Genomic DNA, 26949 nt, shown 5'->3' with positions numbered 1-26949 from the left:
TTAGACTAGTCCCACCCCTAAATTTCTACGAGTGGGGGGGGGGGGGGGTCCCCTGATTTAATGTTTCAATTCAGATTTTAAATTTTAATTTCCAATGGTTTTCTATAACTAAAAGCAGCGTGATTTGAATTGTGTTATTTTTCTATCTCAAGGGGAGAAGGGGCTGAGTCGGGTGGCCCGGAAAATTGGAAAACTTCAAAACTGAGGAAAAGATTGGCAGTCTTTTAAAATCTCCGTGTAAGATTATGAATTTTGGATCGAGGTGATATGCTGAAACATTAAAATTTCTGTAAGGATGACCCGATTTCCAGACCTTTGTTGTGTTTTGATTGATTTCTGATTTTCAATTGATAGGTCAAGTTATGTCGTGAGACGGAATGCTACAAAAAAAAATTAAACATTTCAAATGATAGGGGAGTGTGGAGTAAAGTGGGCCACCTAAATTCTATCAAACGTTTTGTCGAATCAATCATAAACATTTCCTTATTCTTTTTGAACGTGGAGAGTGAAGTTATCTTAAATTTTAATTTCAAATTTGACAAGCATTTGTTTTTTCCAAGGGAAACTTATCAAGTCGACGTTACTAATATGTTACATTCAAGAAATTTGTTCTGTGAGAGAAAAAACACTTAATTTCGTCATTAATCCTCTTACATGCAAAATTTATTAGACACTTTTATTGTTTATTGTTGTTATGCAAAAACCTTAATAAAAATATTTAGCTTTTCGGGTATTTTCGTGAGTTACTCTTGGCAGACTACTCAAGTAACAATTTCAACTTTTTAAGGTCAGCAAAACATCGTTAGGGTTTTAGTATGTACCCGATCAGGAGAGCATATCAAAATAATAACTCAAACGTATCTCACAAAGATATTTATATCTGATTCAGTTATAATTAAGTACTCCAAATTTTCGATTTTAATTTTCTCTAATCTGAATTATATCTTATTCTGATTGACAAATTTGAATGGGATTGAGCTCATATTCAATGATCAAGATTTTTTTCGGATTGTCCTAAAATAAAATGATTATATTTTATTTTGATATACGTACAACTTTTTCTTAAACACGGACATCGAAGTCAACGGCTCAAACCTTACATTAACGAGTTTCGCTCAACAGATTCCTAAAATTGAATCAAATTTTTAGGAAACCAAAAATGGGGCATGGTTTTATCAAATAATGTGGTTTATTGACCTTCCACTAGAAAATTTTCTCGAAGCACTCATATCTTGATAAGTTATAATTTTGATATAATTTGTTCAGTCCAATATCAAACTATGCTATCTGAACCAGATATTATCTTGATAGGAGCATATCAAAAACTGATATAATTTAGCTATGATCGTATAGATTTTTTGATATAATTTGAGATATTTTAACATCCTACGAGTACTGAATTATAACTTATTTAGATAGAAAAAAATAAGTATCAAAATATCTCATTTTGATATAATTTTGTTTTTCCCTCCTGATCGGGTATCTTCAATAAAAAAAAAAGCTTAAGCGCTTTCCATGCATCACAAGAACTCTAATCAAGCTAAAATCTGGCAGTTTAGCCCAATCCTAGAAACGTTATCATGACTATTTTTTTATGATTCGATAAAATCATGATGCTGTCAAATGTTGCTCACTAAAGCTTTTGTTTAAATGTTTTTCGAACCGTGAGTTCTTAGAGTTTTTTATATTTTTTTCTAGCAACCATGGTTGATGATAGCATTATTAAGAAATGATCGGGTAAAATCGATAACAAAAAAGTTATCTTTCAAGCATATTCGAATCGTCTTTTTTAATGCCGGTTTATTAAACTCAAAAACAAAACACATAACTTATCAAAAATATATTAAAATGGGAATTCCAATTCCAATTTGAGCAATATAACCTGAGCGTGTGCTGTTTTGACATCTTGATCGAGAACTTTCACAAAGTTTTACGGCGGTTTTAAAATCAAGCACTGAGTGCTATTATAACACATGCAAAAGAAAGTTTGGACCAAACCCCTAAGTTTGTGTTTCATTGAATTTATAACAGAGCATTTATAACTCTTTCAAAACAACTTAAATAGTATAAAAAGTAAAAGCTTTTTAAGCATTTCAAAACATCGTCAAAACAAATAGTCGAAACATAAATATAAGCATTTTTCATGACTATAATAAAAACGTCATAGAACGAGATGCACAAAAAATGCCTTAATAAAACTTCGTAATGCTAGTTTGCTTACTCTGTATTACTTGGGTACTGAACCTGGAATTCAATCGTAAGTCAAACTCTTAAACAGGCTCACCCAATTGTTGGGCACCCTGCCGTTTTATGCAGATATATTCCACCAACCATTCATGTAGTTAGACTACACCGCGAAAGGAAATAAATTACATCAGCATCGTCGTCTTCGAAAGAATCTATCAAGATGGGATCGTCATCCCATAGTCGTCGTCTATTCAAATTGCATGTTCTCTCTGTAGTCTTGACTTTGATTCTGCCAGAAACTTACCGCGATTTTAGCCCGGAGGGGTGGCAAACATTTGGTTTTTAAATTGAAGATCGTGGAATAGGTCTGATGCTGTTCGTTTAGTGACGACATGGCGTTGTGCCCTAGCAAATTTCATTAGATACTCGGGAAGGCGCGTTGTTGCACTTTTGCTCCACTGCACTTGCTTGTCGGCTAAATTTAATGGGTGCCGCCTCTATTGAAATGTTTCAGATTGTAGTCCATTGATTTCGGTACTTTGCCTTTGGAAGTTTTTAGCTTTAGCTAATAGTCTGTGGGAATCGAATGACTTTTTTGGGAATAATTAATAAAAAAAATTTTAAAGTTTAAAATTTTTTAACTTCCATTCGAGATTTTTTTAAAATTTTCTTAGCCTAACATTTCCGCGTTTGCTGCCGGAGTGATTCTAATGTTCTAATCGCAATCGCTGACTGCATGCTCATTCAATCAAACCCACACTCCGGATCTACACTCGTTGCTTTGTTGTGGTGTTCTTGCGTGTTCTTCTTGAACGTTTTTTTTTCATTTTTATGTTCACTTTCCATTCTTAACTGGGCAACATCGCCTCATGTATGCTCGTGTGCCGTTTTACTTTCACTTGTTTTGCGTTGAACATAGAAAAAGTGCCGATTCGTACAAACGAGCATACATATGTTTAGAATAGAGCATGTGGCACTGTGGAAGTGATGCATTTCTAGACTTCAAGATCATATGTTCTTTCGCGCTATGTTGTTTTTTTTTATGATTCATGTAATATGTATGATCCATGTCGTTGAGATCGTTTGGCATTCACAGCTCGGCGCTTTGCCGGCCGGTTGACCGGATGGAAAAAGATTCGGAACGTTGAGAAAATGGAATGGGTTATCGCGTTTGCTTTCATTTCTATTTTCTATCTTGAAATAAGTTCACATGGAAGCAAACATATACGACAAGGTCTTTGGGGCCCGCGGGGAAATCTTCTCACCAGAAAACGAAGTGAGGTCGGAAGAAAGCCGGAGTTTTGGTGAATCGATTATGAATCAGGTCACTTACTGGATCATCTGTTGAAGCTATCTCAAATTTAACGCTAGAAGAAAATGTGAGGAAACATGCTTTAGATCGTTAAGCACTTTTCGCTTTCTTCCAAAGTTTCGGACCAATTTTTGTTTTGAGGATCTCAATTGCTCCATAAAAGTAATCATTTAGTTCCATTCACTGGGACAAATGACCGACTGCAATTGTCGGCTTCTAAAGTTGGCCGTCAAGAGTACCAGAATGAAAAACGAAACAAATAAGAAAAAAACACCCGATAAAAACTTCAATTTAAAAACATTTGGCTTTGTCCCTTGGAAAACGATCGATATCGATCATCGTGTTGCGAATGACTCTGATGAGAGATGCAGTTTATGCTACTCCTAGCAAATAACCGCGAAAAGAAGAGTTCAGAGTTGACCCGGAAAGCTGATTCAGATCATAAACACATCAACAATTGCATCTTTTCTTGTTTGAATTGGTTGCAGCGAAAACCGCAGGAGGGAAAGCGGAAAAGCGTTTGCCAATTGGATTTTATTGGCACCATTTTGCCCCGGCTGATGAAGATCGATTATTATGATCTTGGATGATTGTTCGAGCTAGCTTTTTAAGTTTTTTTTACTTTGCGGTAAGATTGAAACTAAACCTTAACCCAAACATTCAATAAGTGTTCATTGAAGAGCTAGATTTGCCAAGTTACCAACTGGTTGAAGCAATTTCTGATGGTCGCCATGGAAGGAATGAAATCAACTATCATGAAAATGTCGAGTAAATTAGGATATCGCTCCAATAGACTGAGTCAATTTGGGGTCATTTTTGAATTTCTTGAACCCTGGGGTCTTAAAGCTTCGTTTTGGTCCAAAACTCACCCATGATTTTTTGTAGAATTTTTAAGTAACATTTACATGAGTAAATTTGAACTTTTAGGTTTGTATGGGAAAATTGAATATTTTGTACTGAAAAATCAACATCATTTTTGTTTCTTCTGTGGAACCGAGCCAGCTGATGGTTTTTTGTGCCAATTTATAAAATTCCTTAAGGTAAGTTTTCGCTGAACAACTTTGTCGAAGACCGTAACTTCGCATCTCATTAGGCGAAAAAGTTATATGCTATTTAACAGGGGTATGTCTTTTCGCATTGATAAACAATAAATTGAATTGACATCACTGCTTGTCCCTCCCGAAGTATTGCATGCTAGGCACCTTGCAGTGATGTCAATTGAATTTATCGTTTATCAATGCGAAAAGATATATCCCCATTCAACACCTTATAACTTTTTTGTCTAATAAAATACGAAGTTACGGTCTTCGACAAAGTTGTTCAGCGAAAACTTACCTTAAGGAATTTTATAAATTGGCACAAAAAACCATCAGCTGGCTCGGTTCCACAGAAGAAACAAAAATGATGTTGATTTTTCGGTACAATAAATTCAATTTTCCTATACCAACCTAAAAGTTCAAATTTACTCATGTAAACGTTAATTAAAAATTCTACAAGAAATCATGGATGAGTTTTGGATAACGATGAAGCTTTTAAGACCCCAGGGTTCGAGAAATTCAAAAATGACCCCAAATTGACTCAGTCTATTGCTGTAATATAAGTGCAAGCATTTTGATCAGCAGATTTTTTTTTTTTATAAAAACACATCTTTCTCACCATCTGACACTGACATCTGACACTGGCCGAAACTAACGTTGCCAGATTTTTGTTTTCAGTACGTATCCCGGCCGGGCAATTAAGCACAAAAACCTGTCAAAATCTGGGCATTTGAACTCAAAATTGACGAGCAAATATCCGCGCAATATCCCGGCAAATTTGGTCAAGATCCAGAAATTACGCAACAAAAATAAAAAAAAAAATTGAAAAAGAAATTTATCAATATTAATCGGCAGATTTAAAATTGTTTGAAGGCATCCAAAATTTGCTTAAACTTGCACAAAAAATTTCGTTTTTGACGGATTATATCAGAATTTGTTTTTTTTGTTTGATTTTCCAAATAAAGTGAATAAATATGGGAAAAATCCGGGCAATTCGGCAACCTTACTTTAAATTTAACATAATCTTATTTAACACCTTCAAATGCAATCCTTAATTTCCATACAACGACGCTCGCTTTCAACCTGCCGATAGATAAAAGGCATGCCACCCACCAAAACCTTTTAGAATGTTGTACACGGTGGATGTGGCCAATTTTAACGATTTCGTTATTTTGAATTTGACCACGTCGGGTATGATTTGGCTGCTCCACATTTATCTCCGGATTGAGGCTTATTTGTTTGATAACAAACGGAACGTGATGAAAGCTTGAAGCTTTCAAATCTCATTAGAACCAAAACAGCTGATGAGAAGCCTTGACTCGCATAAAAATTTAAACTTTTTCGATTATTAAAAGAAAAAACTGAAATTTTCGGCCCATCCAACAAGGAACTAGAACGTCCGTTGTTCACGCTATCTGTGTTTATGTAAAATCTTTTCAAAGCTCCTGCCTCACAATTTTCTGTATCTGTCTTACAATATGAAATCAGCCCTAATATCAGGCTTGGAGCAGAAATGAGCCAGCAAAAAAAAAAAAAATACAATGGTGAAAAAATCGACCCTGATTGAAAAAATGTTAGAGGTTCTAAGTTCTTAAAAAGCTTGAAAAATCAAAGGTAGAAGTAGAAGAAATAAAATTAAAAAGCAATTTGTTGAAAAAATTATGAAAAACTGAATCATTTTAATTCTGCACCCATATTTATATAAACTCATAGGTCAAACGCCATAACAAGACGTCATCGAATTTTTAGAACATTGTTTTTTCATTTAAAAATATTGTTATGCATCTAACACAATGAAATATCAACAATCTACACCTTTAAAAATTCTTCAAACAAGCATCTGCATTATCTGTGCGTCATTAAATTTAAATCCTTAATTTTTCCTTTAAGAATTTTTGGCATAACGTTCAAACGCCATTAAATTAGCATATACAAAATTCATCAACGGTGACTATTTGTTAAAAAAATCAAATTTTTCATAATTTAGCGTACATAAGAAAGTGTTAAGATGAGGCTTGAAATTCAACCATTTTCTGCAAAAAAACACATTTTTTTGGCTGATAAAACAAAAAGTTAGAATTAGAGATAGAATTGTTGCGAAACTTTTCATATTCCAAATAACTTGTATAGCTATTGAGATTTGAATAACACGGTCTAGTTCTTGAAAAACTGTGCTTAAAATGATTTTTATGTGTCATATGAAGTTTTCCAGCAGTAATCTCTAAAATATCAGATTCTCTAGCGTTTTTTCTTGGAAATTTCTTAGATAAACATATTTCTATTTGTGAATTTAACATGAAAAGACAAACAAAGTGTAGTGTAGTGATAGATGCTGAAGTGCTGGAGAGGGCTAGAACGAAGCCTTCCGGATCAATCCAGCAGAAAGTTTTGTCAAGCAAGTATCGGAAAAGCTGGGAGAACACCGGATAGAAACTTGAGATAAGTGGTTTTTTATGTAAAAGAATTGAACAAAGATATTGTTACCACCAGAATTTCCATTTAAACAAAAATTGATTTTAGATACTAATTTCAATTTTTGACAAGTGCTAAAAAGCTGAAAAATAATTCGTTGATTGATTTGGTTCTTTAATATTATACTACACAAGTAAACGATAAATTTCGAGTGCGTCAGAGACTAAATTTAAAGAATTAACCTTGGAATTGCGAATGGGTGCTTGCACTACACCTTTCGGACAGATTGAGGAGTAATTTCCTTCAAAGTGACCATGACGAGTATTTCCATTTTATTTTTTTAGGTGTTAGTTGTATAATATTGTTTAGCTGGATGTATTATGTAAAATAATCTATCAAAACATTGCAAAGTTACTATATTAACTTTACTAATAAGCCGGAATCAAAACTTAAAGGAAAAATCATTTCAAATTTCTGGCTGATAACGTTTACATAAATGAAGGTAGTGGTATAATGCTTTCAGCTTCCAATTTCTGCCAAATGAAGGAATTCTGACACGAAAATTGAACTTTCCTTTTAGCGATGCAATGAATTCAAAATTTAAATCTTATTCGTTCCGATTAAAATACATAAATGCATCTATTTTCATGAAATATTCAATAAGATTTTAAAAAGAATTAATTTAATTTTTAGGCTTTATTGTACAATAGCGATGTTATAATTTTTTTTTTTAATTTTCATGATTTTTTTTATTGTTATTGTATTTGTCGTAAACTGGCCTTATGAAAGCTAGAATAGCTATGTTTGAAATTTTTCATGAAAAAGGCTCTCTGTAAACAATTGTTTTTAATTTTTTGACGTAGAATTACGTCTTACGGCAACACTATAGGGGGGCAAATTGAAATTTGCGAACAGATCTCGCGTCACGAAAGCTTTCCATTTGACAGACATCCTATCTAAAGGATTATGACGTCATCACCAACGCCTGCTTTGATGGGTTTTGTTTTTCCCTACCTACGAAAGGTATAAAACAAAGGGCCCGTCGACCGACTCGGTTTCTTTCTCTGTTAGCCGTCAAGCTGAACAGACCGTTGCTGCACTTCGATCTGAGTGTGGACCCCACCAGTGGTAATCCGACTCAGATATCGATTTGCAGTAGTTCAGTGGCAACCGTGGACCAGTGAGCAACGATGATGGTGAGCAGCGATGACGGCCACCACACCAGCGTAGACAGCCAGCGGCGGAGGCGTTCAGTGGCGGAGGACTCCAGTGGCAGTGGCAGGGATCCTACAGGTCATCGCAAGTGGCGTTGTATAATCGAATTATAACACATGGTCCGATTATGTTGCCTGGTCGGATTATGTCACATGGTCAATTTATGTTGCATGGGCGATTATGTTGCATAGTTGGATTTTGTTACATGGTCGGATTATGTTGCATGGTTGGATTATGTCACATGGTCCGATTATGTTGCACAGTCGGATTATGTCACATGGTCGATGGTTGGATTTCGTCACATGGTCGATTTATGTTGCATGGTCGGATTATGTCACATGGTCGATTATGTCACATAGTCCGATTATGTGCATGTTTAGATTTCGTCACATGGTCGATTTATGTTGCATGGTCGGATTATGTCACATGGTCCGATTATGTTGCTTGATCGATTTATGTCACATGGTCGATAATGTTGCATGGTCGGATTATGTTGCATGGTCCGTTTATGTTGCATGGGCGATTATGTCACATGGTCCGATTATGTTGCAAGGTTAGATTTCGACACATGGTCGATTTATGTTGCATGGTCGGATTATGTCACATGGTCGGATTATGTTGCATGGTCGGATTATGTTGCATGGTCGGATTATGTCACATGGTCCGATTATGTTGCATAGTCGGATTATATCAAATGGTCGATGGTTGGATTTCGTCACATGGTCGGATTATGTTGCATGGTCGGATTATGTTGCATGGTCGGATTATGTCACATGGTCGATTATGTCACATAGTCGATTATGTCACATAGTCCGATTATGTTGCATGTTTAGATTTCGTCACATGGTCGATTTATGTTGCATGGTCGGATTATGTCACATGGTCCGATTATGTTGCGTGATCGATTTATGTCACATGGTCGATAATGTTGCATGGTCGGATTATGTCACATGGTCGGATTATGTTGCATGGGCGATTATGTCACATGGTCCGATTATGTTAGATGATCGATTTATGTCACATAGTCCGATGATGTTGCATGATCGGGTTATGTCACGTGGTCGGATTATGTTGCATGGTCGGATTATGTCACATGGTCCGATTATGTTGCATAGTCGGATTATGTCACATGGTCGATGGTTGGATTTCGTCACATGGTCGGATTATGTTGCATGGTCGGATTATGTCACATGGTCGATTATGTTACATAGTCCGATTATGTTGCATGGTTAGATTTCGTCACATGGTCGATTTATGTTGCATGGTCGGATTATGTCACATATTCCGAATATGTTGCATGATCGGATTATGTCACATGGTCAGATTATGTTGAATGATCGATTTATGTCACATGGTCGATAATGTTGCATGATCCGATTATGTCGCATGATCTGATTATGTCACATGGTCCAATTATGTTGCATGGTTTAATTTTGTCACATGGTCGGATTATGTCACATGGTCTGATAATGTTGCATGGTCGGATTTTGTCACATGGTCGAATTATGTTGCATGGTCGATTATGTTGCATGGTTGGAATTCGTCACATGGTCGGATTATGTTGCATGGTCGGATTATGTTACATGGTCGAATTATGTCACATGGTCAATTTATGTTGCATGATCGGATTATGTTGCATGGTCGGATTATGTCACATGGTCAATTTATGTTGTATGGGCGATTATGTTGCATAGTTGGATTTTGTTACATGGTCGGATTATGTCACATGGTCCGTTTATGTTGCATGATTGATTTGTCACATGGTTGATATTGTTGCACGATCGAATTATGTCACAGGGTCCATTTTTGTTGCATGGGCGATTATGTCACATGGTCCGATTATGTTGCATCATCGGATTATGTTGCATGATCGGATTATGTCACATGGTCCGATTATGTTGCATGATTCAAATTTATGTCACATGGTCGATAATGTTCCATGGTCGGATTATGGCACAGGGTCCATTTATGTTGCATGGGCGATTATGTCACATAGTTCGATGATGTTGCATGATCAGATTATGTCTCATGGTCGGATTATGTTGCATGATCGGATTATGTCACATGGTCCGATTATGTTGCATGATCGATTTATGTCACATTGTCGATAATGTTGCATGGGTGATTATGTCACATGGTCCGATTCTGTTGCATAGTTTAATTTTGTCACATGGTCGGATTATGTTGCATGGTCGGATTATGTCACATGGTCCGATTATGTTGCATGGTCGGATTATGTTGCATGGTCGATTATGTCACATGGTCCCATTATGTTGCATGGTTGGATTTCGTCACATGGTCGGATTATTTTGCTTGGTCAGATTATGTCTTATGGTCCATTTCTGTTGCATGGGCAATTATGTCACATGGTCCGATTTTGTTGAATGGTCGGATTATATCAAATGGTCCGATTATGTCGCATGGTCGGATTATGTTGCATGATCAGAATCTGTCACATGCTCCGATTTTGTTGCATGGTCCGATTATGTTGCATGGTCGGATTATGTTGCATGATTCGATAATGTCACATGGTCGATTTTGTTGCATGATCGAATCATGTCACATGGTCGATTATGTTGCATGGTCGGATTATTTCACATGGTCGATAATGTTGCATGGTAGGATTATGTCGGATGGTCTGGTTATCTTGCATGATCCGATTATGTCACATGGTCCGATTACGTCACATGGTCGGATTATGTCACATATTTGTTGCATGGTCGATTATGTCACAGGATCGGATTATGTCACATGGTCCGATTATGTTGTATGATTCGATTATGTTGAATGGTTGGATTTTGTCACATGGTCGGATTATGTTGCATGATCGAGTTTTGTAGCATGGTCGGATTTTGTCACATGGTCAAAATATGTTGCATGGTCGAAAATGTTGCATGATCAAATAATGTCACATCTTCGATTTAACTGCATGATCGGATATTGTCACATGGTTGATTATATTGCATAATCAGATTGTGCCATGTTGTTGATTATGTTGCATTGTCGGATTATGTCAGATGGTCGATTTTATTGCATGGTTGAATTAGGTCACCTGGTCGAATTATGTTACATGATCTGATTATGTTGCATGATCCGATTATGTCACATGTACTGCATGCTCAGATTATTTCTGGTGATAGGTTTATGTCACATGTTAAATTCTGTTAAATGAGTGAAATTTGTCACGTCATATTGCCGTCATATTATTCTATACATTGACAAAAAACAATTGCGTAATTCTACGTTTAGCGGTCGTAGCCAAATTACTACCTCCTCCACTTTTTTTCTAGATTTAGTAGCTATTTTTTTCGACTAGATTGATGAGAGTTGTTTTTGGAGTAAAATTTTTATTGATAGACAGAAGTAATAGTTCATTTATATAACAAAGTTGTTTAAATATTATTTATTAATTCCATTGTATCTTTGTTGATGTTTATATCACTGGCGCCGTATTATACCTAACCATTCTATCTAAAACAGAGATTATCAGTCTTTTACTAAAAATGATTGAATTTTCATGTTCATTCATCATCGCTTAACTTGTTGCAATTCAAATTAGGGTTTTCATAGACAGCGCTCAAATAAAAAATCGGTTAACCGTCAACTTGATATGCCATTGGATTACGCGACTATACAAAAGAAATATTTTTACAAATTTATGTTTACACTTGGTAAAAGTCGTTATTTTTTTTATCACCATTTAACCTAACATACTCATGCCTGCTTCTATGGAAACTAATGAGTCAGGAAAATAATATTTATTGTTCACCACAACACTAGTCAAAAGTGTCTCCTAATCAATTCCTTTAACCCCTCTCCCAACCAAAATTATTTTGCTAGGATGCAGAGGTGACCTCGGTCCTAAAGCACAAAATAGATCTTTCATCCTTTTCTCCTTCTTCCAATCTATCCATTGACTACTAGGACGTGGCCGGCGCCGTTATTGACGTTAAAAGAGAGAGCATCAGTTTTGTGCAGTGTGAATGAACTGCCAATCCCAAGCATCATTCATTTGACCTCTGAATAAAATTGATGGCCTCGGTCAATCAAGGAGTAGCAACCATTGGCGATGTAGAACTTGTTCTACTGAGCCACGCCAGCGATCGTGGAACTCTAAGTGATAGTTATCATAATTTGAGTTTTGAACAAGTCATGCATATATTTTCTTTAACCATGCATTTCGGGTTTTACGATTCAAGGTGGATGTGAGTAGTTAATCAAGCTAAGCTAAGCTAAGTAATCTCTAAAATATCAGATTGAAAGAAAAAAAAAGTGATCATTAATGTTTCGATTTGACTTCCTTAATTGGGCATTCAACATCTTTAGCTGGCAAAAGTCGCATAAACTGGACTTGAAGTCCTCAACTGGTGGAAATTTCGTCAAGTGGACTTCAGTCCTAAATGGCGGTCATTGTCTTAATAGAATCCAACTAATTCTCAACTAGATTTCTAGACGCCAACTGGCGATCATCGCCTGAACTGGACTTGAATATACTAAACTGGCATCCTTTGCCTCAACTGGACTTTCAGTCTGAAACTGGCGATCATCGCCGAAACACAACTTATAGTCTTGAACTGGCGAACTTCGCCTCAACTGGATTTCTAGTCCGCAACATATAATCACCACCTGAACTGGACTTGAATGTTCTAAACTGGCGACCTTCGCCACAATAGGACTTCTAGTCCGCAACTGGCGATTATCGGCAGAACTGGACTTGAATGTTCTAAACTGACGACCTTCTTCTCAACTTTACTTCTAGTCCACAATTGGCGATCATCGCCTGAACTGGACTTGAATGTTCTAAACTGGCGACCTTCGCCTCAACTGGACTTCTAGTCCACAACTGGCGATCATCGTCTGAACTGGACTTCAATGTACTAAACTGGCGAACTTTTCCTCAACTTTACGTCTTGTTCACAATTAGCGATCATCGCCTAAACTGAACTTAAAAGTCCTGAACTGGCGACTATCACCACAACTGGACTTTTGTCCACAACTGGCCTTCATCGCCTGAGCTGAACTTGAATGTCTTAAACTGGCGACCTTCTCCTCAACTGTACTTCTAGTCAACAACTGGCGATCATCGCCTGAACTGGATTCGAAAGTTCTACACTGACGACCTTCGCCTCAACTGGTGCCGGCCATCATCGCCCGAATTGAACTTGAATGTACTAAACTGGCGACCTTCGCCTCAACTGAACTTCTAGTGCGCAATTGGCGATCATTGTCTGAACTGGACTCGAAAGTCCCAAACTGGGATCCTTTGCCTTAGCTGGACTTCTAGTCCATAACTGGCGATCATCGTCGAAACTGAATTTATAGTCTTGAACTGGCGACATTCGCCTCAACTGGATTTCTAGTCCACAACTGGTGATCATTGCCGGAACTGGACTTGAATGTACTGAACTGACGACCTTCGACTCAACTGGACTTCTATTCCGCAATTGGCGATCATTGCCTGAACTAAACTCAAAAGTCCTAAAATGGTGATCTTCGCCTCAACTGGACTTTTAGTCCGCAACTAATGATCACCGCCTAAACTGGACTTGTAGTCCTGAACTTGCGACTCTCGCCTCAACTGGACTTCCAGTCCGCAACTGACGATCTTCGCTTGAACTGGACTCGAAAGTTTTGAACTTGCGACCTTCGCCTCAATTGGACTCGCCGAAACTGAACTTATAGTCTTGAACTGGCGACCTTCGCTTCAACTGAACTTCTAGTCCGCAACATCGCCTGAATGTACTAAACTATCGACCTTCACCTCAACTGAACTACTAGTCCGCAATTGGCGATCCTTGCCTGAACTGGACTAGAAAGTCCAAAACTGGTAACCTTCGCCTAAATTGGACTTTAAGTCCGCAACTAATGATCACCGCCTAAACTGGACTTATAGTCCTTAACTGGCGACCTTCGCCTCAATAGGGCTCTGAGTCCGCAACTGGCGATCATTGAAAGTTCTAAACTGAATGAACTTCTAGTCCGCAACTAGGGATCCTTGCCTAAACAGGACTTGAAAGTCCTCAACTGGCGACCTTCGCCTCAACTGAACTTTTACTCCGCAATTGGCGATCATCGCTTGAACTGGACTTCAATGTACTAAACTGAAGACCTTCGCCTCAACTGGATTTCTTGTCCGCAACCGGCGATCTTTAGTCCGTAACTGGCGATCATCCCAGAAACTGAAGTTAAAGTCTTGAACTGGCTATCTTCGTCTCAACAGGATTTTGAGTCCGCAACTGGCGATCATCGCTGGAACTGAACTTAAAGTCCTGAACTGAAAGGTGAAAAGATCGTATAAAATGTGGACTGAAGTCAGTTGAAATCCGTTATGATAGAGAGAGCCCATTGTTTGTAAATTTTGAAATGATTTTGCTCCTGCGCGGGCTTCAAGTGAGATAATCTTCCTCATGTTCTCCAGATCATCCAGATGGCTAAAAATCAGATGGGAATTGAGTAATATTGGCCAATGAAAGAACTGGAAAATATTGTCACTGTCGAATCCGCCGGTGAAACTGCTTAGAATCACGCATCCGTTCTTTACAATAGTCGCGAATCAACTGACGCACTCAGTGCTCTTGTTCGTGCTCTCCGAAATATTCTTGCTCATTCTCATTGCACGATTTTATTCAAAACTCAATAATACGTTTTTTGTGACCGGTTTCATCGGTGATATTTGTATCAACAATTTTCTTTTATTTCTATACATTCCTTTATTTCATCTATTCTCTACAACTGGCAACGATTTGAAGGCTATTAAAGCAAAGTTTTGCGCTCCCTGGCATTCTTCCGATAGCTGGTTTTTACAAATCCTATACTGGCATCTTACGCTTAGAGATAACAACCACATAGATTTAGCTGATCCACCTCCACTCCACCTTCCATCTAATTCAGATTGCACTTACAACTATTGTGGACCATCTCCACCAAAATTAGGATGTTCCGATCGCAAGCTTCATATCACGGATCCGTGTTTTCTTCTTGTTTAGTGGATACAAATTAAAATGACATGAGGTATCGCGGGGCGGAACAATAACAATGTTGAAAATTTTTTTTTTTAAATTCCAGATATAAAATGACGGAAATTACCTAAAAAATGATCATTTTTCTGCTTCTTTGCTGTAAATCTTTGTGGTTGAAAAGTAACCACATTCATACTTCTCAAGAGAAGGTAAAAAATGACTTCCCTGTAGGAAAATGGTGTTGAAAAATTGTTAAACACTGGTGTTTTACACGTATTTACAAAAAGAACGGCGAGCGAGTATGGACGTACAAAAGTTCATGGCAATTTCAAGCATAAGAAATAATAATCCGACCATTGTTTTCATGTGCATTTTTTTAAACAAGCTATTTCAACATTTTGTATAGTTATTTTGAAACCAAGACTTCTTGTGTTGAGTCTTACGAGCAACATTTTAGGCAAAATGGTACAAAATCAAGGTGGTACAGATGCCAGTTTAAGGCAATAACCCTTCATTTCATGGTTTTTTTTAAATTTTCCTTAAACATCATTTTTATCAGTTGGGAATGATGAGTACATCAAGAAAAAAAATTAAAATAAAATACGATTTTTTCATTTATCCATACATTAATTGTTGCTAATTTGTAACTTTATAAAACGAAGGGTTAAGCACAACCAAAATTCGCTGAGCTTTTAAAACTTCATAAGAATTGACGACTTAACAAGGATCCAATCAGCATTTTCACCAACCAAAATTAAGTATGATTGTGCTTTGTGTATAGGAGAAATGAAAACACACTTTTGGTATCATACCACTTTTATTCGGGCAAATTGATACCAATTTAGTTAAAAAAATCATGATAGCAACACGATAGCTTAATGATTCCTAATTTAGTTATGACAGAGAAAAAAATACTAATTAATGCGCGCACTACACTGGTAATGACTGAATTAATTATTTGCTTTCAGTTCAATACAAATTAATACACCTTAATAAACCTAATGAAAATTGGATACCAAATCATGCTATCATTTGGATCTAGCTGTTCCCATTTATGAAAGTAAATGAAACCTTAATGATGCTTTATTCAGCTATTGTAAATAGGAGAACAACAAATAATCTTGCTTTCATTATTGATGCATTATTTAGTTTGACATCGAGATTAAAAATATTGATACTTCAATAAAAACCTAATTTTGTCATTGGTGAAAACACAACACTAAGTTATGCTATCATTTAGGCATCGATAGCTTATTTTGTCGGCTGTTTTGCTGTTGATCAAGGTATCAAAGTCTGCTCGGGAGAGCAACAACGATATATCATTCGGGCCTGTCAATATATCAATAGGACATTAAAAATAGCAATAAATAATCTCATTAATGAGTCGTACAAATAAAAACACAAATAGAAATGATTTTTTTTTTAATTTTTATTCACAATTTTAGTCTGCTTTTATTTAGCAAAAAGACAACTCACCTTAGTTTTAGTATTTATTTGTGAAACCATGCCATTTGTTGGCCCTAGACTTCTGTTAACTTCAAACGAGTTTTTGCAAATCATAAAAAATTTCATGTAAATGCTTTCATCAGAACATTTCAAGACTTAAAAATCAATAACTTTTTAGCTACATAGGATAAGGTTGCTAGATTGCCCGGATATTTAAAACAAATTTTGGGAACAGTTCGACCCGGATTTCATTTCATTTATTTGGCAATTCAATGAAAAATACAAAGATCGCCTCTAATAGAAATGTTATGAGCAAGTTTTATAAAAATAAATTTTGAAGAAAACTACTTTTTTTCATTTTTTTTTCTTGATTTTTGTTAAATATTTTCTGAGATTTTTTGATAAAATTTTCCCGCATATTGCCCGGATTTCTAGTGGTCATTTTTGAAATCAAATGCCCGGACTTTTTCAGCTTTTTATATAAAATTGCCCAGTTTGTTCGGCCCGGATACGTGTTGAAAAAATTCTGGCAACCTGAACATAGGACAGCTTTTCTGTACATTGAACGATTTGCTTCTGGAAATTTTACAGTGTTCCTAGATTCTCTTCATGAAAAAAAAACAGTGTAAGCGACTAACTTTTTTTCCCTATTCCTACAGACTAGAGACGTTGGGCAAAGTTGAAGTCTGAAATTTTTATAGTTATAGTTCATGCATATGCTGAAAAGTGAAAATTTATTGCAAAGCAAGAAAAAAAAATTAAATATTCATATGGCAATTATTTTGAAGCTTGGTGCATAATACCCCACGCTGGTTTAATCTTTTCACAAAAACTGTACAGGATAAGATAATTTATATATCACTTTTCTTACACCAACGAGGGGCCGTTCACATACCACGTGGACAACTTAGGGGGTGTATGAAAAAGTCCAAGCTTGTCCACGGAGAGGGGGGTAGGGGTTTGGGTCATGTCCACGTGGACATACTTACTTTCAGAATATTTCCTAAAGGTGAATAAATATTAAGAAGATGTTTAAATCAAAATCATAAAATTTCAAAGCTTTCCAGTTTAAGTTTAAACAATTAGTATTGAAAGCAAGTGATAAATATGATAGTAAGGAAATTTAAAATTATTAAATTATTTTAAATCAGGACTTGCTTATTCGTTTTTTTTTTCAAAATCAGCCGTTTCAATAACAAAAAGACAAAAAGTAGTGTTTTCGAACTAGATGTAGAAAATACAAAAATTTCAAATCTGTCCACGTAGACATCCGCAGAGGGGGGTAGGGGCTTGCCAAATGTCCATGCTTGTCCACGAAGGGGAAGGAGGGGGTAAAAAATCTGATTTTTATGTCCGCATGGTATTTGATGGCTGGACAAATTTTCATGTTTTTGAGGGGGTGATCCCTAACTTTGAGCCGGCAGTGTATAAGTCTGTTTTTCAACATTAATAATCATTTGTTTTGTTTCCAAAAGTTTCCAATTAGGATAATAGATTCATTTCAACAAAACTCAATATTTTTTGTTATTATTTTGTGCCATTAGAGAAACCTTCACGTTTGGATACATCTATTTGAAAGGTATTTCACAGTGAAATTTTCACTCAAGAGCATATGTTCCAACGCTTAATATGAGTGGAGGTCTTGATAGCAGCATTTGATCTCTACTACTCACTCTATTTTTTGGGCATTTTTTTCGGGCTACATATTGCATTTCCTAGCGACCTGAAGCTGGTAATTTGTTAGCTTCATCATTTTCATAAATTCTAGGTTGGTCAAAAATCTAGCAAAATGTAAAAATTACATGTTTTGTACGTTGAGCGGTGGCGGTGGGTGGCGGAAACGAATGTAACTAAAAAAGATAGTAATTTTTTTAACTGCAATTTGTATGGAATGTTGCTAGCTCAACTTAGGGGCCGTTCAAATATTACGTAACGCTATTTCCGAGCATTTTCAACCCCCCCTCCCCCTACGTAACACATTCGTCTCAAAATTTCTAAGCAAAATACACAAAGCGTAACAAACTGCTATACCCCCCCCCCCCCCTAAAAGCGTTACGTAATATTTGAATGGTCCCTTAGGCGAATGATGGGAAGTGTATGTTACACATTGCTTCCAGTGAGATACAGATCACATCTAAGAAATTATACAACTGCTTGGTACATTAAAGACAACTCTTTTCTAGGAACTAACTTCTTCATTTTCCACGATAAACCACATGTGGCACTAACTTCCTTATGAAGTTTCTGTATGAGATTGGTCCATTTGAGCTCGTTGTCAATGTTCAATCCAAGATACGTGTAGCTTTTTTCTTTCTCAATTGGTATCGAATCTATGGTCAATTCACTTTGCAACTGCTGTGTTCTCCTAGATTAAGGTTGCCAGAATTTTTTCCACTCCCATCCGGGCCTAGCAATTCCGGGCATTTTTTCAAAAAATCCTGGCAAAATCCGGGCATAGATTTTAATTTTTCAAATCCAAAAACCGGGCAAAATTTAGATGTTTTTATATCTAAAAGCAAAGAAAAAATGCAAAAAAAAATTATATTAATATTTTATTATCTAATAATTGCAGACTTCCAAAACTTTTTGGAACACTTAAATATTTAAAGGTTTATTAAAGTAAATCAGCGAAATTATTTGAAACAACCGTTGAAAATTTCCATACCGTTAATCGATTTTGCTGAAACTTACTCAAAAATTTTGATTTTTTTTGGTTTCTTTGTAAGAATTGGGAAAAAATCCGGGCAAAATCCGGACTTTTTCCACGATATCCGGGCAACCGGGCCGGACCGGACTTTCTCGAAATTTGGCATCAAATATCCTGGCAAACCCGGATAAAACCGGGCAATCTGGCAAGCTTATCCTAGATGTTGACACTATAATGTATTTTGATGTAGCTACATTCAATGACAATAGATTCTTATAAAATATTCGCATAGTACTATCCAGTCTTGGCGCATGCTTTCAACGATCGAATCAGCATTTTTTCCCGTGTAAAGCAAAGAAGTGTCATCAGCGTACAATCGTGGATTTCCAATAAGGTTGAGATTAGGCAAATCATTCACGTAAACCAGGAATAGAAGCGGTCCAAGGTTACTGCCCTGTGGTATTCCTACTCTCAATGATTGGTTTATACTCTTAACTCCATTTATTGAAACATATTGGCTCCTATTTGTTAGAAAAATTTTCAGAATTTCTAGTGGTATTCCTCTTATACCATAGAAAGCGAGTTTTTCCATCAATATTTCGTGGTCTATGGTATCAAATGCTTTCTTCTGATCGAGAGAAAGTAGTCCCACAAGATTTTTTTCATCCAAAGCTTTGTAGACTTCAAGAAATAATTCACAGGTGGCTGTTGATGTGCTTGATCCTTCGCGGAATCTATACTGGCAGTTATATAAAATACTTTGGCTTTGGAAAAATCTTTTAATTTGAGTAGCAAGTGATTATTCTAGTACTTTACTCAAGGCAGGAAGTACGGAAATCGGCCGGTAGTAATTCACATCTACTTTAGATCCCGATTTATGGATCTGTACAACTTAAAGCGTCAGATCCCAGAGTACGAAAACGTAGTCTGGCAAATGAGGGAGAGTTACTTATAAGATGAAAAGGATCTTCCACATCTGATTCACAACTATCACATACTGGATGACCGGAGAGTGATCGAGTGCTCTGATCAGGATGCTGCAATGAGATTTACTTAAAGTTAACAAGTAACTCGATATGATTGTTAGTTTTATGAGACAGTTTTTCTAAAAATAATTTAGTTTGGCGACAAGTGTCCAACTCTTCCCAGTATCGTTCACGCTGGTTAGAGGACCAATTTTGAATTTGGTTTCTGAACCAAAATATGGCTCTGGTCCGCAAAATCCCTTTCCCGATTCAGCTCTGGCGAGTTTGTCGGCTCACTCGTTCCCAAAAATTCCCTTATGTCCGGGTACCCATAGAAGGGAGAAGGGAAAACAGAATAACTTATGCAAGGTTTGCATAACAATATTTCAGGTGATGTAGTAAAAGCTTAGACATCCACATGTATATGAGACTCTTGGTTGTAACTGCCTCAAATGCACCAGCACAGTATTTTTTGTTCCGTATCATTCGGACATAGCGTTAATTGCACATATGATTATTGACCTTCAACTCATTCACATGAAGAAGAGAATGGTTCCGATCATCTCGCTGATCTCTAAACGATTGAGTATCATCGCTATGTTTAGACATTGAAACATTGATTTTACGCCCGAAATTGCTGTTGAATTACTGGAAGATACCAACCTTTCTTAACACTTTTTAAAATTTCGTAATGTCAGGACAAATCAAAATTGTCAACTCGACAAGAACAAAATCGTTGTCGTCCTCGGTCAATTAATGGTTGCACTTTTAGAGAGCATTCCAGAATACTGCTACTTCATGTTTTACTGTCCAACCTTATTTATGTGGCTGGAAAACGTTCTTATAATCTCTTCGGCATTTCCTTCCTGCTCGGCACCAGAAAGCTGTAATCTCAAACTAGATCGAGTAGACACTCTGGCTAGAGCACAATTAAACGCGGCACGTTGTAATTGCACTGAGCACTTCACTAAATTTCTTCTGATTCTTTCACGAAAAAACACAACACATCCAATGCACTCAGCAGAACTCGCCCTTTCTTTTTGTTTATTTATCCCCCTCGGCCTACACGTAGAATTTTTTTCTGTATATCTGCCCAATTCACTCCGTTTCATTCACTCCGGTTCCAGTATGCGCGTATCAACGGAGCAAGCGAGAAGGCACCACCGAAAATCGATAACCCATGTGCCCGTCCGCCAAGGCGAAGGATGAAGATTTATGCCGGCACGACCGAAATGGAAGACGACCCGCGATGGACTGAACCGAACGTCACTGGAATTGAATGGATGAGTTGAATGAATGAATATGTGGATGAATTTTGGCTTTTAATGGAAGCAGTGCAGCCATTAAGATGGGTGATAGATTATTGAATTTTAAATTTGCACTTTTTGGAAACTGATTGGATTAGCATGATACTTACTTTTTACCACAGCTGAAATTATTAGGCAGATTTATGAAGTTCATAAAACTGTTACAAAACAGCTTTTGAATTCAAGCTTGCAACGTGTAATACCGATTGTTAAAATGTTGAGAAAATTAAATTTCAAATTTTTAATTATATTTAAAGTAAACAGCAAGCTTCACAGTGATCAGACTCTTAAATTCTGAAATTCGTAAAAAAAAGTCAAACATATATCAAAAAATCCTTCTGGCAACACTGCTAATCCCACCTACTCCACAAAATTCATTCTTCAGTTCAAATGAATAAACCCATTCACCATCTGAAAGTTTTTGCTACTGAATAAAAGATAGAGCCACCATCTGCTACGCAGTTTTTCCTTCCACCCACCCGCGTGAAGGCGGGATTTTCGACACCCTCCCGCAATAATTTCACGCTCTCCGCCGCAATCAGCTGTAGCAAAACAAACGAAACGCAAACAACAAGCAATCATCTGCTTGCGTATCAAATTTTGTTTGGTGCTTGCGTTTCCGGACCTGAATTTTGGGAAAACTTGGTTTCGTCACTGGTAGTGTTATGGGTCAGTTTTCCGATGGGGTGTTCAGGCAAAAAGGTAAAAAATAGTGTTTGTGAAAAAGTGAAAAAGAAATTTGCGAAGACCGCAGCTCAATAAGAATATAAAGTAGAAGTATCTTGATATTAATATTTATGAGGTAAGTTAAACTTTCGATGATGACTCCAAGGATGATAAAAAATATTCTTAACGTGGTTGAAGATGTGAAATTATAATTACACAGTTCATTGAACTTTCTTTTATAAATGTGTAGGTCGTAGAATCAATTATGCACTTCAATAAATTTTTGATGAAATCGAATAAAAATGGTTGTTAATAATAATTTTGAACCCTACAAAATTAATAATTGTTTTCAAAAACTCCATCCAATTTCGAATCACTAAAAACATAGCGATTCGACTTCATTTTTCAAATATTACCATTTGAAAAAAAAGTAAATTCAAAAAGTTTACATGACAATTCAATAATTCTAATCGAAAATTTCACTTGATGTCCAAGAAAGTTGAAGCTAGGAGTTGTATGTTGCCCACAAGGGCAAATTTTCTTAAATTTTTCTAAGATCATGACCACAAAAAAGGTAAAAAAGTTGTGCCCGTACTTTCCAACTAATAAATCGTCGAAATTTTTTAAGTCACAGTAGAAAAATTTTGAAAGGAGATTGGAAATTTGCCGTATTTATTTAGGTACGAAAATCTGAGAAATTGCAAATTGACAAAAACTTAAGAAAAACTGGTACATTTTAAAATTCGTCAAAAGATTCTGTGTTTTGTATTTTTAAAATCAAATGTCGACTTTCCTATCCAAAATTTATCTACTTTTATTTGAGCAATTTTAACGGTTCATTGATCTTATGGTACGATTTTTACAACACTTTTTAACATTTTTTGTTGTCATGATTTTAAAAGAAAAACATTAAATTATATTCTTGTGCGTAACATAAAACTTCTAACTTTAGCATTCTTGGACAAATAGTGATTTTTTTTGAGCATTTCGTAGCTGATCTACAGTCATTTTCCGAAGCACGTTTTTTTCGATTTTTTAATTTGAATAACGAAAAACTGAAGTGTTGTTGCTGAATAGTGCCTGAAAAACATGTTTGAGTTACTTTACGAGGTTTAAAATATTAAGTTTTGAATAAATCGGCTGAGAAGCACGAGATTTCTGACGATTTTAAGTAAGAAGTGTCTTTTTGTCACTCAAGGTCTGATTAGGGAGTTTTTTTTTGGACTGGGCTCTCAGGGTGCGTCCATGAGAAAATTAATGATGCAAAATTAAAGATTTCACGAATTCATTACAGGTTCTTGAAGAAATATTTATCTAAATGCGCCTGTATAGAGAATAAAGATACAATAGTGTCATATTGACACTCAAGAGCGGATTGAAGTAAATACCATATACAGTATGATTTTCAGCAAAAAATTTTACTGGCAACGTTCAACAAATCAAATATTTACAGGAAAACAACTAACAGATTCGTTTTGCTGGTTTTTTTTTATTGTTTCCTGCAATCCATATTTCTGGAAAACCAGCGAATAGTGGTTCAATTCTAAAAAAACCTGTCAAATAGTAAATCTTCAACATTTTTGGCTCACCGGCTCTTAAACTTACTAAAACTGTTCAATAATCATAATTTAACTGAAGTTCATTCATTATTTTTAAATACTATTTGAAGTTATTTTGTTATATTTTCACCGAACGGAACACTTCTTTAATTTTTCATTAATTACCGAGTCAATGTAGAAATGTTATGTTAAATGAGAATTGTTTTCAACATTATGGTTAGCACAACTTCGTAAGAGTTGAAAGTTTCGGACATAAGAATAATAGAAATAAAATTTATCAATTTTAACCCAGATTTAAAAAAAAAAATAACCCGAATTCTTAAATAAATTTCAGACCAGGGAAGAAAATAATCATGATTTTAAATTGTTTAGCAAAACTCTAATAATTGTTGTTAATTAATCGTCGAAATTAACATTTCTTTTTTCATTTTCAATTGAAGGCTTGATTGAGAAATTCCGCTGTGATATTTTAAATTTGAAGAAAATTAAATCCATTTTGAACTTGAGAGAATTTATTCGAAACACATACCTAATTGATGATCAAATTATTTTGATAAAAACAAGAACATCAATTTTATTTCAAGGGTACCAGTGATCAAAATCAGAGATAACATAATCTTTTATTTCGTCCAGTTATCCCTAAAAGACAGAAATAGTTCAATTCTGAAGTTCACAATAATAACGTCATATATAAACAACAAATATAAACAACATAAAGTTCAGGTTGGGAAATGGATGATTTCTTGAATGTTCAATAAGGAACCTTAAAAATAAAAATAATAAATTTGAAGTTTTGTTGTAAATATTGAAAGCACAAAGCAAATACTTATTTTAAAAAGGTTGTGCATTAAAATTTAGCTTTTCAGTTGCTACTTCGAATAGTTTCCATTCTTTTCATGAATAAAAAAATCATTAACGATTAAAACAGGCTTTTCAAAGAAATAAAAATTGGTAAAACCTTTATAAATTTTCAAGCGCAAGTTTTATAGTTGAAAATTTCAAGCTCTGAATATTTTGTAGCCGTTAATTGAAATACTGGATCCTAGAAAGGACAAAAGATGGAAACTTTTTTTTTCTCTTTAAAAATTTAGATTATTAGGCTTATTATGATTTCAGAACACGAAAATTCAGAATTGAAATACAATGAGAAACTTATTGAAATTAGGCCGGAACAAATATAAATTTCTTCTTTTGTCACCCCTCCCCACTCCCTTGAAAATTTCCAAAAATCCCGAAGGGGGAAATAAATAAAGTTTGAAGTATTTTATGGAAATTTCGGAAAATCTATCAAATATATTTTCGATAAAACATTACTTTACTTATGGGTTTTGTGCAATGATATAGTATGCCATTTTATTCCATACAAGGTTTCATGCAGTTTATTCCAATTTATAAGTTTTTTGCATCATTTTTTTTTTTTTGTTCCACCCCTTTCGTTGATCCAACTCCGAGTGACAAAAGAAGAATTTGAAATTTGTTCCGGCCTTATTTAAAAAGAAACATAAGATGTTTGACTATAAAAATCAGTAAATTCATGTAAAAATTTAGAATAAAAAAAACTATAAAATTCGGTTACTTTATTTGAATATTAAAATAAGGCATTAAAAAGATACGTTTCTAGTATTGATGATATGGAGTTTATAAGTTTAAAAATTAATAAGCTTTCAGTGAAATCAATCATTGATAACTGATGCTAAAACAAATCGTCATGAAATTGAAAAAAAAAATTATTCCTTATTTGTTCATTGTATTTTAATTTTTTAAGGAGTAATAATATTGATGATGTTGATGCATCATTTAAACAAGTTAAATTCTGCAGTTTGCATAAACTTGGAATAAATCATTACAAGCATATCCGACTCTAGTGAAGAAATTTAAAATAGAAAAGAGATTATTTAATTTACCAATTTGATGAAATCTGTATTTGTTTTTCGTTTAAAAATATCTTTAATTAAATTTGATTTAAATGTAGTAAAGTGAACAAGTAGCCAAAATTAGTTGCGATCTAAGGGAAAGAGGATAATTGATTGGAAGCCTTTTATTTTTTTGTTATGTTTTTAAGTTTTGTCAAAAAAGTAAAAAAAGAAATTCTTAAATGATTTTCACCTTTTTTCACCTGAATTCAAAAAGATAGCTATGAGACAAAAACCTTATAGCATATTTGAATTTAGGACACCCAAATTATTTAAAATCATCTCTTAAATTCTTTGCACCTAGGAAAAATGTGAAATTCGAGGCCTTGAGTAATTTGTCAAAAATATTTTGGATATGGAGTTTAGGATTCGGATGAGAAACACAAAATACAATTGAGACTGAAATTTGTTTCTTGAGCAATATTACTCATTTACAACTAAAGTAGTTAGTTACATATAAAGTCATCGATACTAGGATTTTGTATTTATTTAGCTAAATCTGTGGACTATCGTAAGTGTTCAACACCTTTCACATGGCTACCATTTTGTGATATGTAAATTATTGTTCTGAATATGAATGAATTTTGAAGTTCAAATGGTTGGTTTCAAATTTTGAACTAGTTTAGTTACACTTTTTTAGTAAAAGACCCATTTTAAACACAAGTTAGGGATATTGTGTGTCAAGATTTGAGTTTCAATACAAAAGGTATTAACTGAATTGCAAATCGAAATCTACAATTGATTGGTTTCAATTCGTGAACGTCATATAGAGGCGTATGAAATATCTTGGGCCCAGAGAGTGATTTAAGACGAAATTCCGCCGGAGGCGAGCCGAATTTCTGACATGTGTGTCAACATCGATTTTTAAACACCTTTTTCAAGTTAAGTGGAAGCCGCCATTTTGGATGGCGTCAGAAAGCGAAATTCGACTTTTACTCGTTTAGCCCTTTCAGTCAATACCCATATTGTGGGGCTTTTATGCGATTTTCAATGATTTACACCTTTTTTAAGTGAAGCGCAGGCCACCATCTTGGATTTCAATCTGGCGTCAGAAAGCGAAATTTGGCTTCTTTTGGTTCAGCCCTCTCTCCCAATACCCATATTGTGGGGCTATCATGTTATTTTTAGTCACTTACAGCTTTTAAAATTCAGCGAAAGTTGCCAGCTTGGATTTCAAAATGGCGTCAGATAGGGAAATTTGAACTCTTTTAGTTTAGTCCTTTCACTACCATATTATGAGGGTTTCAAGCGATTATCAATAATATACAGATTTGAAAAGAAAAGCCGAAGCCACCATCTTGGATTTTAAAAATAGCGTCAAAAT

General features: G+C 35.4%; 2 protein-coding genes across 2 annotated transcripts in view; one reads left to right on the top strand and one right to left on the bottom strand.

Annotated features, from left to right (window-relative positions):
* LOC129758762 (uncharacterized) overlaps positions 1–21422 on the bottom strand; it is an 89736-nt gene extending 68314 nt beyond the window's left edge. The window contains exon 1 of the mRNA XM_055756376.1: positions 20844–21422. The gene's annotated coding sequence lies outside the window, so the exon portion shown is untranslated. The remainder of the gene's footprint in view (positions 1–20843) is intronic.
* Positions 21423–22072: 650 nt separating this feature from the next.
* The window catches only part of LOC129739079 (neutral ceramidase-like), a 40985-nt gene continuing 36108 nt past the window's right edge, over positions 22073–26949 (top strand). The window contains exon 1 of the mRNA XM_055730464.1: positions 22073–22289. The gene's annotated coding sequence lies outside the window, so the exon portion shown is untranslated. The remainder of the gene's footprint in view (positions 22290–26949) is intronic.

Source organism: Uranotaenia lowii, chromosome 1, assembly GCF_029784155.1.
Source record: "Uranotaenia lowii strain MFRU-FL chromosome 1, ASM2978415v1, whole genome shotgun sequence".
Lineage (NCBI taxonomy): Eukaryota > Metazoa > Arthropoda > Insecta > Diptera > Culicidae > Uranotaenia > Uranotaenia lowii.
This window is presented reverse-complemented; position numbering and strand designations above follow the sequence as displayed.